Source organism: Cryptomeria japonica, unplaced genomic scaffold (genome assembly GCF_030272615.1).
Source record: "Cryptomeria japonica unplaced genomic scaffold, Sugi_1.0 HiC_scaffold_119, whole genome shotgun sequence".
Classification (NCBI taxonomy): domain Eukaryota; kingdom Viridiplantae; phylum Streptophyta; class Pinopsida; order Cupressales; family Cupressaceae; genus Cryptomeria; species Cryptomeria japonica.
The window spans coordinates 67,501-82,500 of record NW_026728941.1 but is presented as its reverse complement, the minus strand read 5'-3'; the positions used below and the strand labels follow the sequence as shown (position 1 = coordinate 82,500).

The following is a 15,000-nucleotide window of genomic DNA, read 5'->3' as shown; positions in this document are numbered from 1 at the left end:
TTTTAAAATCTCATTTTTTTTTGCCTTTTTCTGGAAATTAGTGAAGGCAGCGCATCAAAGGTGCGCACCTCGCTGCCCACCACGGTGCGCAACGCCGGTGGGCACCCGGGAGTGCTTCGAAGTGTGCTCCAAGGTGCTGCGTGCACGTTGTCGGAGCCCGGTTTGCCCCGGGTGCGCACCTCGCGTGCACCTTCGTCGGGGTGGGCACCTTGGCTGGGTTTGCCCCGGCTGCGCTCCGAAGCGGGGTTATTGGAGCGCCGCCTCTTTTTTTGTCGGAGCGTTTGGTGGGGTTTCTCGCATTGGCTCTTCCGAGGCCCGGTTGCCACCCTGGCGCGCACGAAGTCGGAAGTAGGGTTAATTGCCCGGGTGCGCACCTTTGCCAGGGTGGGCACCTTACCTGGGCTGCGCACCAGGGCGGGCTCAAGATGGCACGCGCGTTCCGTTTTTTTCACTATCTTTCAAAACGGAAATTTTAAAATCTCCTTTTTTTTTTGCCTTTTCTGGAAATTAGTGAAGGCAGCGCATCAAAGGTGCGCACCTCGCTGCCCACCTTGGTGTGCTCTGAGGTGCGCACCCGGGAGCGCTACGAAGTGTGCTCCAAGGTGCGGCGTGCACGTTGTCGGAGCCCGGTTTGCCCCGGGTGCGCACCTCGCCTGCACCTTGGCCGGGGTGGGCACCTTGGCTGGGTTTGCCCAGGGTGCGCTCCGAAGCGGGGTTACTGGAGCGCCCCCTCTTTTTTTGTCAGAGCGTTTGGTGGGGTTTCTCGCATTGGCTCTTCCCAGGCCCGGTTGTTGGGTGCGCTCCCACCCTGGCGCGCGCGAAGTTGGAAGTTGGGTTAATTGCCCGGGCGCGCACCTTCGCCAGGGTGGGCACCTTGGTGCGCACACCTTGGCTGGGCTGCGCACCAGGGCGGGCTCAAGATGGCACCAGCATTCCCTTTTTCTCACTATCTTTCAAAACGGAAATTTTAAAATCTCGTTTTTTTTTTGCCTTTTATGGAAATTAGTGAAGGCATCGCATCAAAGGTGCGCACCTCGCTGCCCACCTTGGTGTGCTCCGAGGTGCCCACCACGGTGCGCAACGCCGGTGCGAACCCGGGAGCGCCCCGATGTGTGCTCCAAGGTGCGGCGTGCACGAAGTCGGACCCCGGTTTGCCCCGGGTGCGCACCTCGCGTGCACCTTGGTGCGCACACCTTGGCTGGGTTGCGCGGCCTGGTGGGCACCATGGTGCGCACCAAGGAGCGCTCCGAAGTGTGCTCCAAGGTGCGGCGTGCACGAAGTCGGAGCCCGGTTTGCCCCGGGTACGCACCTCGCGTGCACCTTCGCCGGGGTGGGCACCTCGGCTGGGTTGCGCGCCCTGGTGCGCACCAAGGAGCGCTCCGAAGTGTGCTCCAAGGTGCGGCGTGCACGAAGTCGGAGCCCGGTTTGCCCCGGGTGCGCACCTTCGCCGCGGTGCGCACCATGGCGTGCACGAAGTCGGAGCCCGGTTTGCCCCGGGTGCGCACCTCGCGTGCACCTTCGGCGGGGTTGCGCGCCCTGGTGGGCACCATGGTGCGCACCAAGGAGCGCTCCGAAGTGTGCTCCAAGGTGCGGCGTGCACGAAGTCGGAGCCCGGTTTGCCCCGGGTGCGCACCTCGCGTGCACCTTCGGCGGGGTTGCGCGCCCTGGTGGGCACCATGGTGCGCACCAAGGAGCGCTCCGAAGTGTGCTCCAAGGTGCGGCGTGCACGAAGTCGGAGCCCGGTTTGCCCCGGGTGCGCACCTCGCGTGCACCTTCGCCGCGGTGGGCACCATGGCGTGCACGAAGTCGGAGCCCGGTTTGCCCCGGGTGCGCACCTCGCGTGCACCTTCGCCGGGGTGGGCACCTCGGCTGGGTTGCGCGCCCTGGTGCGCACCAAGGAGCGCTCCGAAGTGTGCTCCAAGGTGCGGCGTGCACGAAGTCGGAGCCCGGTTTGCCCCGGGTGCGCACCTCGCGTGCACCTTCGCCAGGGTGGGCACCTCGGTGCGCACACCTTCTCAATGTTTTCTTGCCTTTTCTGGAAATTGGTGAAGGCAGCGCATCAAAGGTGCGCACCTCGGTGTGCTCCGAGGTGCGAACCCGAGAGCGCTCCGAGGTGCCCACGAAGTCGAAAGTCGGGTTAATTGCATTGTTTTCCCCGGGTGCGCTCCGAGGTGCGCAACATCGGCGCGCACCAAGGAGGGCTCCGAAGTGTGCTCCAAGGTGCGCACGATGGCGTGCACCTCTGGTGCGCACGATTCGGAGCTCGGTTTGACCGGGGTGCGCACACCTTGGCTGGGTTGCGCACCTTTTGTGCGCTCCAAGGTGCGCACGAAGTCGGAGCTCGGTTTGCCCCGGGTGCGCACCTTCGCCAGGGTGCGCACCTTGATGCGCACGCCTTGGCTGGGCTGCGCACCTTGGTGGGCGCCATGGTGCGCACCTTTCGTGCGCTCCAAGGTGCGCACGAAGTCGGAGCTCGGTTTGCCCCGGGTGCGCACCTTGGTGGGCGCCATGGTGCACTCCGAGGTGCCCAAGATTGGTGCGCACCAAGGAGCGCTCCGAAGTGCGCTCCAAGGTGCGCGCGAAGTCGAAAGTTGGGTTAATTGTCCGGTTTGCCTCGGGTGCGCACCTTGCGTGCACCTTCGCCAGGGTGGGCGCCTTGGTGCGCACACCTTGGCTGGGCTGCGCACACCTTGGCACCCGCGTTTCCTTCATTTTAAATTTTTTTTTTTTACAATCTCTCAAGTGGGAAATTCTATAATCTCAACTTTTTTTGCCTTTTCAGGAAACTTTTGAATGGAGCGCATCATTGGTGCGCTCCGAAGTGTGCTCCAAAGCTCTCTCCAGCTGCGTGCACCTGCCCCGGCCGCGCACCCGGCCCCGCCCAGCTTCGCTCACCTGTCCCGGGCGTCTGGTGCGGAACCTTAGAGTAAGAAACATCACCGTGCACCTTGGCCAACGTGCGCGACTCGACCGAGCGCGCACTGGCCGAGGTGCACACCGATTTCACCTGGGTGCGCGCGCAGCACCTCGGGCGCACCGGGGTGCGCGCACAACGCCCGGGTTGCACCGTGGCCTGTGTGCTCGGGGCGCCTCGGGTGCGCGCTCGGTGTCGCCCCCGCGCGCGCGGTAGTGCGGGCAGCGCACCCCGGCCCGGCCCGGCCCCGACGAGAACGCAAACGGGCAAAAGGTTTATTCAAATAGCATTGCGACGCCCGGCGAAAAACTAAAAAAGGGTGCAACACCGGGACTTCCCGGGAGGTCACCCATCCCAGTACTACTCCGGCCCAAGCGCGCTTAACTGCGGAGTTCTGATGGGATCCGGTGCACTAACGCTGGTATGATCGCACCCGTTATGAGCTTGTCGCAGTGTGTACTTAGCAAACCGCGACCCACGTGCGAATCCACCCCGGCCACCCACCCCCGTCGAGGTGCACACCCTCCCTCGCGAAGTGCGCCCCGTTCGCCAAGTGTGAGCCCTGCCCGGGTGCGCGCACCTTGCTAGGGCGTCGGGTGTGCACCCGGCCCGGCCTACGTGCGTGCACCTGGAGGGGGCGTCGTGTGCGTGCAGTGTCCCGTCTGCAACGCGGTGCCCACACACCACCTCGGGCGCAACGACCTGCGCTCACATGTGGGCCGAGTGCACCTTGGTGCATGTTCGGGGCGCCTCGGGTGCACGCTCGATCTTGCCCCGGTGCACCAAGGCGCTCGGTTTGCCCCGGGTGCGCACTTGGTGCAAGGTGGGCACCCAAAATAGGGATCAAGCACCAAAACACAAGTTTCGGGATGCAAAATGGGACCCAAGGACCACAAATGCGTTCCAAGACCCATGATGGGTCCACGAGAACAAAAATGTGTTCCGAGACTTAATAAACAAATATTGGGTTTTAGGAGAAGAAACATGCTCTGATGCCCAAAACGAGAATCGACCCCGAAAAGGCCACAGGCCAAAAGTGGGATGCGAGACAAAAAAAAATGGGACCCGAGGACCAAAATTGGGTTCCCAGGTCGAAGACAGGGCAACCGGACAAGAAACGACCTCTAAGGCTCGAAATGAGTCCCGACGACTAAAACTTGACAAGAAGCACCCATCAGGCACCCAACTCGACACCCATGGGATGCCGACCCACCCGGGCTTCCACCTAGCACACCTTGGCACCCACCCACCCTCGCACCCAACCTCGCACCCAACTTAGCACCTTTGAACCCACATTGGCACTCACCCTGACCCTGGCACCTTGGAACCCACATTGGCACTCACCTTGACCCTGGCACCCACCTTTGCACTCACCTTGGGACCCACCCTGGCTCCCACCTCGGCACCCACCCAGACACCCACCTTGGTTCCTTGGCACCCACCTTGGATCCTTGGCACCCACCCCGACACCCACCTTGGCACGCAACTTGGCTACTTGCCACCCACCTTGGCTCCTTGACGCCCACCCCGACAACCACCCCGTGACCTACCCTGGCTAGGGTTGGTGCACACCCACCCTGGTGCCCACCTTGGCACCCACCCTATGACCCACCTTGGCACGCACCTTAGTACCCACCCCGTTACCCACCCTAGGACCCACCCCGTGACCCACCTTGGCCAGGGTGGGTGCACCCACCCTGGTGCCCACCTTGGCACCCACCCATCCTAGCACCCAGCCTGTGACCGGGCTTGGAACCCAACCTTGCACCCGCACCCGTCTTGGCCAGTGTGGGTGCGCACCCATCCTGGCACCCACGTTGTGACACACCCTTTAACCCACGCACCCTAGCACCCACGTTGGCACCCACCTTGGAACCCAACCTAGCAACTTGGCACCCACCCCGTGACCCACCTTGGCATCCACCATAGCAGTCGCCGACTTGGCACCCACCTCGGCACCCACCTTGACACTTGTGGACCCACCTTGCCACTCACCCTAGCATCGACCCATCCTAGCACCCACCCTGGCACCTTTGCACCCTAGCACTCACCCATCCTAGCACCTAACCTGTGACCCACCTTGACACTCACCCTCGCACCCACCTTGGAACCCAACCTAGCACCCACCCACCCTGACACCAACCCTAGCACCTACCCACCCTTGCACCCACCCTGTGACCCATCTTGGCACCCACCCATCCTACCACTCAACCTATCACCCACCTTCTCACCCACCTTGGCATCCACCTTAGCACCCACCCACACTGGCACCTTGGCACCCACCTCGGGCAAGGTGGGTGCACACCCACCCTGGCACCCAATTTAGAACCCACCGAGCATGTTACCCACCTTGGCACCCACATTGCAGCCCACCCTAGTACCCACCCTATGACCCACATTGGCATCCACACCCTAGCACCCAGGCACCTCGACACCCGCCTTGACACCCACCCTAGCACTGAACCTGTGACCCACCTTGGAACTCACCCTAGAACCCACCCACCCTGTGAACCACCTTGGCATCCACCTTAGCACCCACCCACCTTGGCACCCACTCTAGCACTCACCCATCCTAACACCCAACTTGTTACCCACCTTGGCACCCGCCCTCGCGTCCACCTTGAAACCCACCCTAGCACCCACCCACGCAGGAGCCCACCTTGGCACCCAACCTAACACCCACGCATCCTGGCACCCAACTTGTGACCCACCTTGGAACCCACCCTAGTACCCACCTTTGAACCCACTATATCACCAACCCACCTTGGCACCCACCCTATGACCCTCTTTGGAATCCACCCTAGCACGCACCCACCCTGGCACCCACCATGGAGCGCACCCTAGCACCCACCCACCTCGGCACGCACCTCAACACCCACCTTGGTGTGCGCACTGCGCCAACCTCTCAAAGACCCTATGTGGTGCGCTCCAAAGTGTACACCTTTGGTGCGCTCCAAGGTGCGCACCTTTGGTGCACACCGAGGTGCACACCAAAGTGTGCACCGAGGTGAGCACCAAAGTGCACTCCAGGGTGCACACCAAGGCGTGCACCTTTGGTGCGGTCAATGCAAACGAATTCGGAAGTTGGGGTCGATGTCCTAATCGCTGCTGCAGACTACACGTATGAGAATCGGACAAATAGCTTTATATAGGGGAGGTGTTGCGTTTGATGGGTCGACTCCCCTGGTTGTGTGCACTGCACCAACTTCAAAGACCCTGTCTTGTTTAAGAAGTCAAAAGTTGGGGTGGATGTCCTAATCATTGCTGCAGTCTACGCATGTATGAGAATCAGACAAATAGCTTATATAGGGGAGGTGTTGCATTCGGTGGGTTGACTCCCCTGGTTGTGCGCACTGCGCCAACCTCAAAGACCCCGCATAGCAGAAGAAGTCGGAAGTCGGATTTTGGTGAGCACCAAGGCGTGCACCTTTGGTGCGGTCAACGCAGACGAATTCAGAAGTTGGGGTGGATGTCCTAATCGTTGTTGCAGGCTACACATGTATGAGAATCAGACAAATAGCTTATATAGGGGAGGTGTTGGGTTTGATGGGTCAACTCCCTTGGTTGTGCGCATTACGCCAACCTCAAAGACCTTGTTTTCGTTAAGAAGTCAAAAGTTGGGGTCAATGTCCTAATGGCTCCTGCAGGCTACACATGTATGAGAATCGGACAAATAGCTTATATAGGGGAGGTGTTGGGTTTGATGGGTCGACTCCCCTGGTTGTGCGCATTACGTCAACCTCAAAGACCTTGTTTTCGTTAAGAAGTCAAAAGTTGGGGTCGATGTCCTAATTGCTCCTGTAGACTACACATGTATGAGAATCAGACAAATAGCTTATATAGGGGAGGTGTTGGGTTTGATGGGTTGACTCCCCTAGTTGTTCGCATTACACCAACCTCAAAGACCTTGTTTTCGTTTAGAAGCCGAAAGTTGGGGTCGATGTCCTAATTGCTCCTGCAGGCTACGCATGTATGAGAATCAGACAAATAGCTTATATAGGGGAGGTGTTGGGTTTGATGGGTCGACTCCCCTGGTTGTGCGCATTGCGCCAACCTCAAAGACCCTGCATTGCGGATGAAGTCGAAAGTCAGAGTTTGGTGTGCTACAAGGTGTGGTCGAAGGTGCTCACCTAGGTGTGCACCTTTGGAGCACAGGAAAAGTGCCCTCCAAAAGTGCGCACCTTTGGAGTGCACAAAAGTGCCCTCCAAAAGTGCGCACCTTTGGAGCGCAGAAAAGTGCCCTCCAAAAAGTGCCCTCCAAAAGTGCGCACCTTTGGAGCGCAGAAAAGTGCCCTCCAAAAAGTGCCCTCCAAAAGTGCGCACCTTTGGAGCGCAGAAAAGTGCCCTCCAAAAAGTGCCCTCCAAAAGTGCGCACCTTTGGAGCGCAGAAAAGTGCCCTCCAAAAAGTGCCCTCCAAAAGTGCGCACCTTTGGAGCGCAGAAAAGTGCCCTCCAAAAAGTGCCCTCCAAAAGTGCGCACCTTTGGAGCGCAGAAAAGTGCCCTCCAAAAAGTGCCCTCCAAAAGTGCGCACCTTTGGAGCGCAGAAAAGTGCCCTCCAAAAAGTGCCCTCCAAAAGTGCGCACCTTTGGAGCGCAGAAAAGTGCCCTCCAAAAAGTGCCCTCCAAAAGTGCGCACCTTTGGAGCGCAGAAAAGTGCCCTCCAAAAAGTGCCCTCCAAAAGTGCGCACCTTTGGAGCGCAGAAAAGTGCCCTCCAAAAAGTGCCCTCCAAAAGTGCGCACCTTTGGAGCGCAGAAAAGTGCCCTCCAAAAGTGCGCACCTTTGGAGCGCACAAAAGTGCCCTCCAAAAGTGCGCACTTTTGGTGCGCACCAAGGCGCTGGTTCGGTCGTTGCAGGCGAGTTCGGAAGTTGGGGTCGATGTCCTGAGCGGAGGTGCAAACTACACAGGTGTCGGAATCGGACAAATAGCTTATATAGGGGAGGTGTATGCTTCGATGGGTCGACTCCCCAGGTTGAGCGCACCGCGCCAACCTCAAAGACCCTACGGTATGGATGAAGTCGGAAGTTGGGTCCGATGACCGATTCGATTAGTAGGTATGCTCATGAGGTCGGAATTTGGGTCCGATGACCTGCCATGTGCAGGAAGGCGAATGTTGGCACTGTGCGTTGCAAGGTGCACACCAAGGCGCTGGTGCGGTCTTTTTAGTCGAGTTCGGAAGTTGGGGTCGATGTCCTGATCGGAGGTGCAAGCTACACAGGTGTGGGAATCGGACAAATAGCTTATATAGGGGAGGTGTATGCTTCGTTGGGTCGACTCCCCGGGTTGAGCGCACCGCGCCAACCTCAAAGACCCTACGGTATGGATGAAGTCGGAAGTTGGGTCCGATGACCGATTCGATATGTAGGCATACTCGCGAGGTCGGAATTTGGGTCCGATGACCTGCCACGTGCAGGAAGGCGAATGTTGGCACTGTGCGTTGCAAGGTGCGCACCAAGGCGCTGGTTCGGTCGTTGGAGGCGAGTTCGGAAGTTGGGGTCGATGTCTTGATCGGAGGTGCAAACTACACAGGTGTGGGAATCGGACAAATAGCTTATATAGGGGAGGTGTATGCTTCGTTGGGTCGACTCCCCGGGTTGAGCGCACCGCGCCAACCTCAAAGACCCTACGGTATGGATGAAGTCGGAAGTTGGGTCCGATGACCGATTCGATATGTAGGCATACTCGCGAGGTCGGAATTTGGGTCCGATGACCTGCCATGTGCAGGAAGGCGAATGTTGGGACTGTGCGTCGCAAGGTGCGCACCAAGGCGCTGGTGCCGTCGTTGCAGTCGAGTTCGGAAGTTGGGGTCGATGTCCTGGTCAGAGGTGCAAACTACACAGGTGTGGGAATCGGACAAATAGCTTATATAGGGGAGGTGTATGCTTCGATGGGTCGACTCCCTGGGTTGAGCGCACCGCGCCAACCTCAAAGACCCTACAGTATGGATGAAGTCGGAAGTTGGGTCCGATGACCGATTCGATACGTAGGCATATTGGCGAGGTCTGAATTTGTGTCCGATGACCTGCCATGCGCAGGAAGGCGGAATTTGGGTCCGATGACCGAGTTGATGGCGTGCCATGCGCAGAAAGGCGGAATTTGGGTCCGATGACCGAGTTGATGTTGATGGCCCGCCATGCACAGGAAGGCGGAATTTGGGTCCGATGACCGATTTGAAGGCGTGCCATACGCAAAAAGGCGGAGTTTGGGTCCGATGACCGAGTTGATATTGATGGCCCGCCATGCGCAGGAAGGCGGAATTTGGGTCCGATGACCTGACATACGCATGGAGTCCGACTCGGGGGCCGATGTTCGATTCGATGACTTGCATTGTGGGTAAAGTCGGAAGTTGTGGTCTTTGACCCGATTCGATGACCAGACTTCGGCTGCTTGAGAATCGGACAAATAACTTATATAGGGGAGGTAGTGTTCTCGAGCATCCTCCCCCCGTGCCCGTTTATGTCGATTGATGCTGGTGCTCGACTGGTTGGAGCGCTCGGATGCAAAAATCTTGCACCAGGATTTATCGATTGTGATGGACACGGCAAGTCTCCTGATTGCTATGCAGGAGCTCATCGTGAATCTCTATGCGGCCTTGGTATGGACTCGACCTGCGGAATGGTTCGGCAATGGTAGTCGCTCCAACACGTCCTTGCAATGGCCACAGAGGTGATTCGACTAGAGCTCCAGTCTAGCTTTTGGGTTGCTTGGCGGACTGGTATAGCCGCGATCGAGTTCCGGCCATGAACGTTTTAGATAGCTCTTGGGCTTTCTGGGACGGAAGTCGGAAGTTTGGGCTGTTGTCCGATTTGATGACCATTCTTCGGATGTGTGAGAATCGGACAAATAACTTATATAGGGGACTGTGTTGTCTCACGCAGCCCCCTCCGTGCCCCTCTATCTCGACCGATGTTGGTGCTTGAAAGGGTTGGGATCGCTCGGATTTATAAACGTGCACCACCATTTGTCGAGTGTGAGGGACGCGGCAGGTCTCCTAAATGCTATGCGGGCGCTCTCTGAGAATCTCTATCCGGCCTCGACACAGACTAGTCTTGCTGAATGGTTTGGCACTGGTAGTCGATCCAACACGTCGTTGTTGTGGCCGCCTAGGCGATTCGATTCGAGCCCCCGTCTAGCTTTTGGGTTGCTTGGCGGATTTTGCCCTATCCGCAAGTGAGCTCGGTCCCTAAACGTTCGAGAAACCCGATTGCTATGCGCCGACTCTCTTTCTTGCGAGCCTCCATCTAGCTTTTGGGTCTCTACGGAACGGAAGTCGGAATCTGGGACCGTTGTTTGATTCGACGAGGCAGACTACGGTTGTGCGAGAATCGGACAAATAACTTATATAGGGGAGGTGTTGACTGGAGCATTCTCCCCCGTGCCCCTCTAACTCGACCAATGCTGGCGCTCGAACGGTGGTAGCGCTCGGATTTTCATTGAGCGCCAGCATTGGTCGATTTAGAGGGGCATGCGAGATTCCCGAATGCTATGCGAGGGCTCTAACGGAAATGTCTATTGGTTTCGGTATGGATGCAATTGCGAGTGGTTCGGCAAAGGTAGTCGTTCCGATGCGTCCATGTCGTGGCCAAATCGATAATTCGATTTGAGCCCTCGTATAGCATTTGGGTCTCTCGATGTGATTCCGCATTCCAGTCCCTTTGGGCACTGCTTGAGCCGCATCCCAGGGGGTTCCCTTCCCAATAATCTGCCTCGCAACCCGATTGCTATGCGGTGAGGCTCCTCGGCCGCCTCGGAACTATCTGTGTATCAGACGCATCGCGGGATAAGGGGTTGGCAACAGTAGTCGCCCCAAGCGCGTCCGATGCTTGGACCATTCCGAGGCGGCCCTGAAGCCTCTTCCGTCTAGCCGTTGGGTCCTTCTCGCCGCATCCCTCGCCTCGCACCCCGATTGCTATGCGGTGAGGCTCCTCGGCCGCCTCGGAACTATCTGTGTATCGGACGCGTCGCGGGATAAGGGGTTGTCACTGGTAGTCGCCCCAAGCGCGTCCGATGCTTGGACCATTCCGAGGCGGCCCTGAAGCCTCTTCCGTCTAGCCGTTGGGTCCTTCTCGCCGCATCCCTCGCCTCGCACCCCGATTGCTATGCGGTGAGGCTCCTCGGCCGCCTCGGAACTATCTGTGTATCGGACGCGTCGCGGGATAAGGGGTTGTCACTGGTAGTCGCCCCAAGCGCGTCCGATGCTTGGACCATTCCGAGGCGGCCCTGAAGCCTCTTCCGTCTAGCCGTTGGGTCCTTCTCGCCGCATCCCTCGCCTCGCACCCCGATTGCTATGCGGTTAGGCTCCTCGGCCGCCTCGGAACTATCTGTGTATCGGACGCGTCGCGGGATAAGGGGTTGTCACTGGTAGTCGCCCCAAGCGCGTCCGATGCTTGGACCATTCCGAGGCGGCCCTGAAGCCTCTTCCGTCTAGCCGTTGGGTCCTTCTCGCCGCATCCCTCGCCTCGCACCCCGATTGCTATGCGGTGAGGCTCCTCGGCCGCCTCGGAACTATCTGTGTATCGGACGCGTCGCGGGATAAGGGGTTGTCACTGGTAGTCGCCCCAAGCGCGTTCGATGCTTGGACCATTCCGAGGCGGCCCTGAAGCCTCTTCCGTCTAGCCGTTGGGTCCTTCTCGCCGCATCCCTCGCCTCGCACCCCGATTGCTATGCGGTGAGGCTCCTCGGCCGCCTCGGAACTATCTGTGTATCGGACGCGTCGCGGGATAAGGGGTTGTCACTGGTAGTCGCCCCAAGCGCGTCCGATGCTTGGACCATTCCGAGGCGGCCCTGAAGCCTCTTCCGTCTAGCCGTTGGGTCCTTCTCGCCGCATCCCTCGCCTCGCACCCCGATTGCTATGCGGTGAGGCTCCTCGGCCGCCTCGGAACTATCTGTGTATCGGACGCGTCGCGGGATAAGGGGTTGTCACTGGTAGTCGCCCCAAGCGCGTCCGATGCTTGGACCATTCCGAGGCGGCCCTGAAGCCTCTTCCGTCTAGCCGTTGGGTCCTTCTCGCCGCATCCCTCGCCTCGCACCCCGATTGCTATGCGGTGAGGCTCCTCGGCCGCCTCGGAACTATCTGTGTATCGGACGCGTCGCGGGATAAGGGGTTGTCACTGGTAGTCGCCCCAAGCGCGTTCGATGCTTGGACCATTCCGAGGCGGCCCTGAAGCCTCTTCCGTCTAGCCGTTGGGTCCTTCTCGCCGCATCCCTCGCCTCGCACCCCGATTGCTATGCGGTGAGGCTCCTCGGCCGCCTTGGAACTATCTGTGTATCGGACGCGTCGCGGGATAAGGGGTTGTCACTGGTAGTCGCCCCAAGCGCGTCCGATGCTTGGACCATTCCGAGGCGGACCCGAAGCCTCTTCCGTCTAGCCGTTGGGTCCTTCTCGCCGCATCCTTCGCCTCGCACCCCGATTGCTATGCGGTGAGGCTCCTCGGCCGCCTCGGAACTATCTGTGTATCGGACGCGTCGCGGGATAAGGGGTTGTCACTGGTAGTCGCCCCAAGCGCGTCCGATGCTTGGACCATTCCGAGGCGGACCCGAAGCCTCTTCCGTCTAGCCGTTGGGTCCTTCTCGCCGCATCCCTCGCCTCGCACCCCGATTGCTATGCGGTGAGGCTCCTCGGCCGCCTTGGAACTATCTGTGTATCGGACGCGTCGCGGGATAAGGGGTTGTCACTGGTAGTCGCCCCAAGCGCGTCCGATGCTTGGACCATTCCGAGGCGGACCCGAAGCCTCTTCCGTCTAGCCGTTGGGTCCTTCTCGCCGCATCCCTCGCCTCGCACCCCGATTGCTATGCGGTGAGGCTCCTCGGCCGCCTTGGAACTATCTGTGTATCGGACGCGTCGCGGGATAAGGGGTTGTCACTGGTAGTCGCCCCAAGCGCGTCCGATGCTTGGACCATTCCGAGGCGGACCCGAAGCCTCTTCCGTCTAGCCGTTGGGTCCTTCTCGCCGCATCCCTCGCCTCGCACCCCGATTGCTATGCGGTGAGGCTCCTCGGCCGCCTTGGAACTATCTGTGTATCGGACGCGTCGCGGGATAAGGGGTTGTCACTGGTAGTCGCCCCAAGCGCGTCCGATGCTTGGACCATTCCGAGGCGGCCCCGAAGCCTCTTCCGTGTAGCCGTTGGGTCCTTCTCGCCGCATCCCTCGCCTCGCACCCCGATTGCTATGCGGTGAGGCTCCTCGGCCGCCTTGGAACTATCTGTGTATCGGACGCGTCGCGGGATAAGGGGTTGTCACTGGTAGTCGCCCCAAGCGCGTCCGATGCTTGGACCATTCCGAGGCGGCCCCGAAGCCTCTTCCGTGTAGCCGTTGGGTCCTTCTCGCCGCATCCCTCGCCTCGCACCCCGATTGCTATGCGGTGAGGCTCCTCGGCCGCCTTGGAACTATCTGTGTATCGGACGCGTCGCGGGATAAGGGGTTGTCACTGGTAGTCGCCCCAAGCGCGTCCGATGCTTGGACCATTCCGAGGCGGACCTGAAGCCTCTTCCCTCTAGCCGTTGGGGCTTTCTCGCCGCATCCCTCGCCTCGCACCCTGATTGCTATGCTGTGAGGCTCCTCGGCCGCCTTGGAACTATCTGTGTATCGGACGCATCGCGGGATAAGGGGTTGGCAGTGGTAGTCGCCCCAAGCGCATCCGATGCTTGGACCATTCCGAGGCGGCCCTGCAGCCTCTTCCGTCTAGCCGTTGGGGCCATCTCGCCGCATCCCCCACCTCGCACCACGATTGCTATGCGGTGAGGCTCCTTGGCCGCCTCGGAACTATCTGTGTATCGGACGCATCGCGGGATAAGGGGTTGTCACTGGTAGTCGCCCCAAGCGCGTCCGATGCTTGGACTATTCCGAGGCGGCCCTGCAGCCTCTTCCGTCTAGCCGTTGGGGCCATCTCGCTGCATCCCCCACCTCCTCGGCCGCCTCGGAACTATCTGTGTATCGGACGCATCGCGGGATAAGGGGTTGGCAGTGGTAGTCGCCCCAAGCGCGTCCGATGCTTGGACTATTCCGAGGCAGCCCTGCAGCCTCTTCCGTCTAGCCTTTGGGGCCATCTCGCCGCATCCCTCGCCTCGCACCCCGATTGCTATGCGGTGAGGCTCCTCGGCCGCCTGGGAACTATCTTCGTATCGGACGCATCGCGGGATAAGGGGTTGTCACTGGTAGTCGCCCCAAGCGCGTCCGATGCTTGGACTATTCCGAGGCGGCCCTGTGGCCTCTTCCGTCTAGCCGTTGGGGCCATCTCGCCGCATCCCCCACCTCGCACCCCGATTGCTATGCGGTGAGGCTCTTCGGCCGCCTTGGAACTATCTTCGTATCGGACGCATCGCGGGATAAGGGGTTGTCACTGGTAGTGGCCCCAAGCGCGTCCGATGCTTGGACTATTCCGAGGCGGCCCTGCAGCCTCTTCCGTCTAGCCGTTGGGGCCATCTCGCTGCATCCCCCACCTCGCACCCCGATTGCTATGCGGTGAGGCTCCTCGGCCGCCTTGGAACTATCTTCGTATCGGACGCATCGCGGGATAAGGGGTTGTCACTGGTAGTCGCCCCAAGCGCGTCCGATGCTTGGACTATTCCGACGCGGCCCTGTGGCCTCTTCCGTCTAGCCGTTGGGGCCATCTCGCCGCATCCCCCACCTCGCACCCCGATTGCTATGCGGTGAGGCTCCTCGGCCGCCTTGGAACCATCTTCGTATCGGACGCATCGCGGGATAGGGGGCTGTCACTGGTAGTCGCCCCAAGCGTGTCCGATGCTTGGACCATTCCTAGGCGGCCCTGAAGCCTCTTCCGTCTAGCCGTTGGGGCCTTCCCGCCCCATCCCTCGCCTCGCACCCCCGATTGCTATGCGGTGAGGCTCCTCGGCCGCCTTGGAACCATCTGTGTATCGGACGCATCGCGGGATAAGGGGTTGGCACTGGCAGTCGCCCCAAGCGCGTCCGATGCTTGGACCATTCCGAGGTGGCCCTGAAGCCTCTTCCGTCTAGCCGTTGGGGCCTTCCCGCCCCATCCCTCGCCTCGCACCCCGATTGATATGCGGTGAGGCTCCTCGGCCGCCTTGGAACTATCTGTGTATCGGACGCATCGCGGGATAAGGGGTTG

At 60.0% G+C, this 15,000-nt stretch overlaps 1 non-coding gene across 1 annotated transcript; it reads right to left on the bottom strand.

Annotated features, from left to right (window-relative positions):
* Positions 1 to 3,230: 3,230 nt before the first annotated feature.
* On the bottom strand, positions 3,231 to 3,349 carry LOC131865821 (5S ribosomal RNA). Its single transcript, XR_009364493.1, has one exon. It is a non-coding gene; the product is annotated as a 5S ribosomal RNA (ribosomal RNA).
* Between the last annotated feature and the right edge of the window lie 11,651 nt (positions 3,350 to 15,000).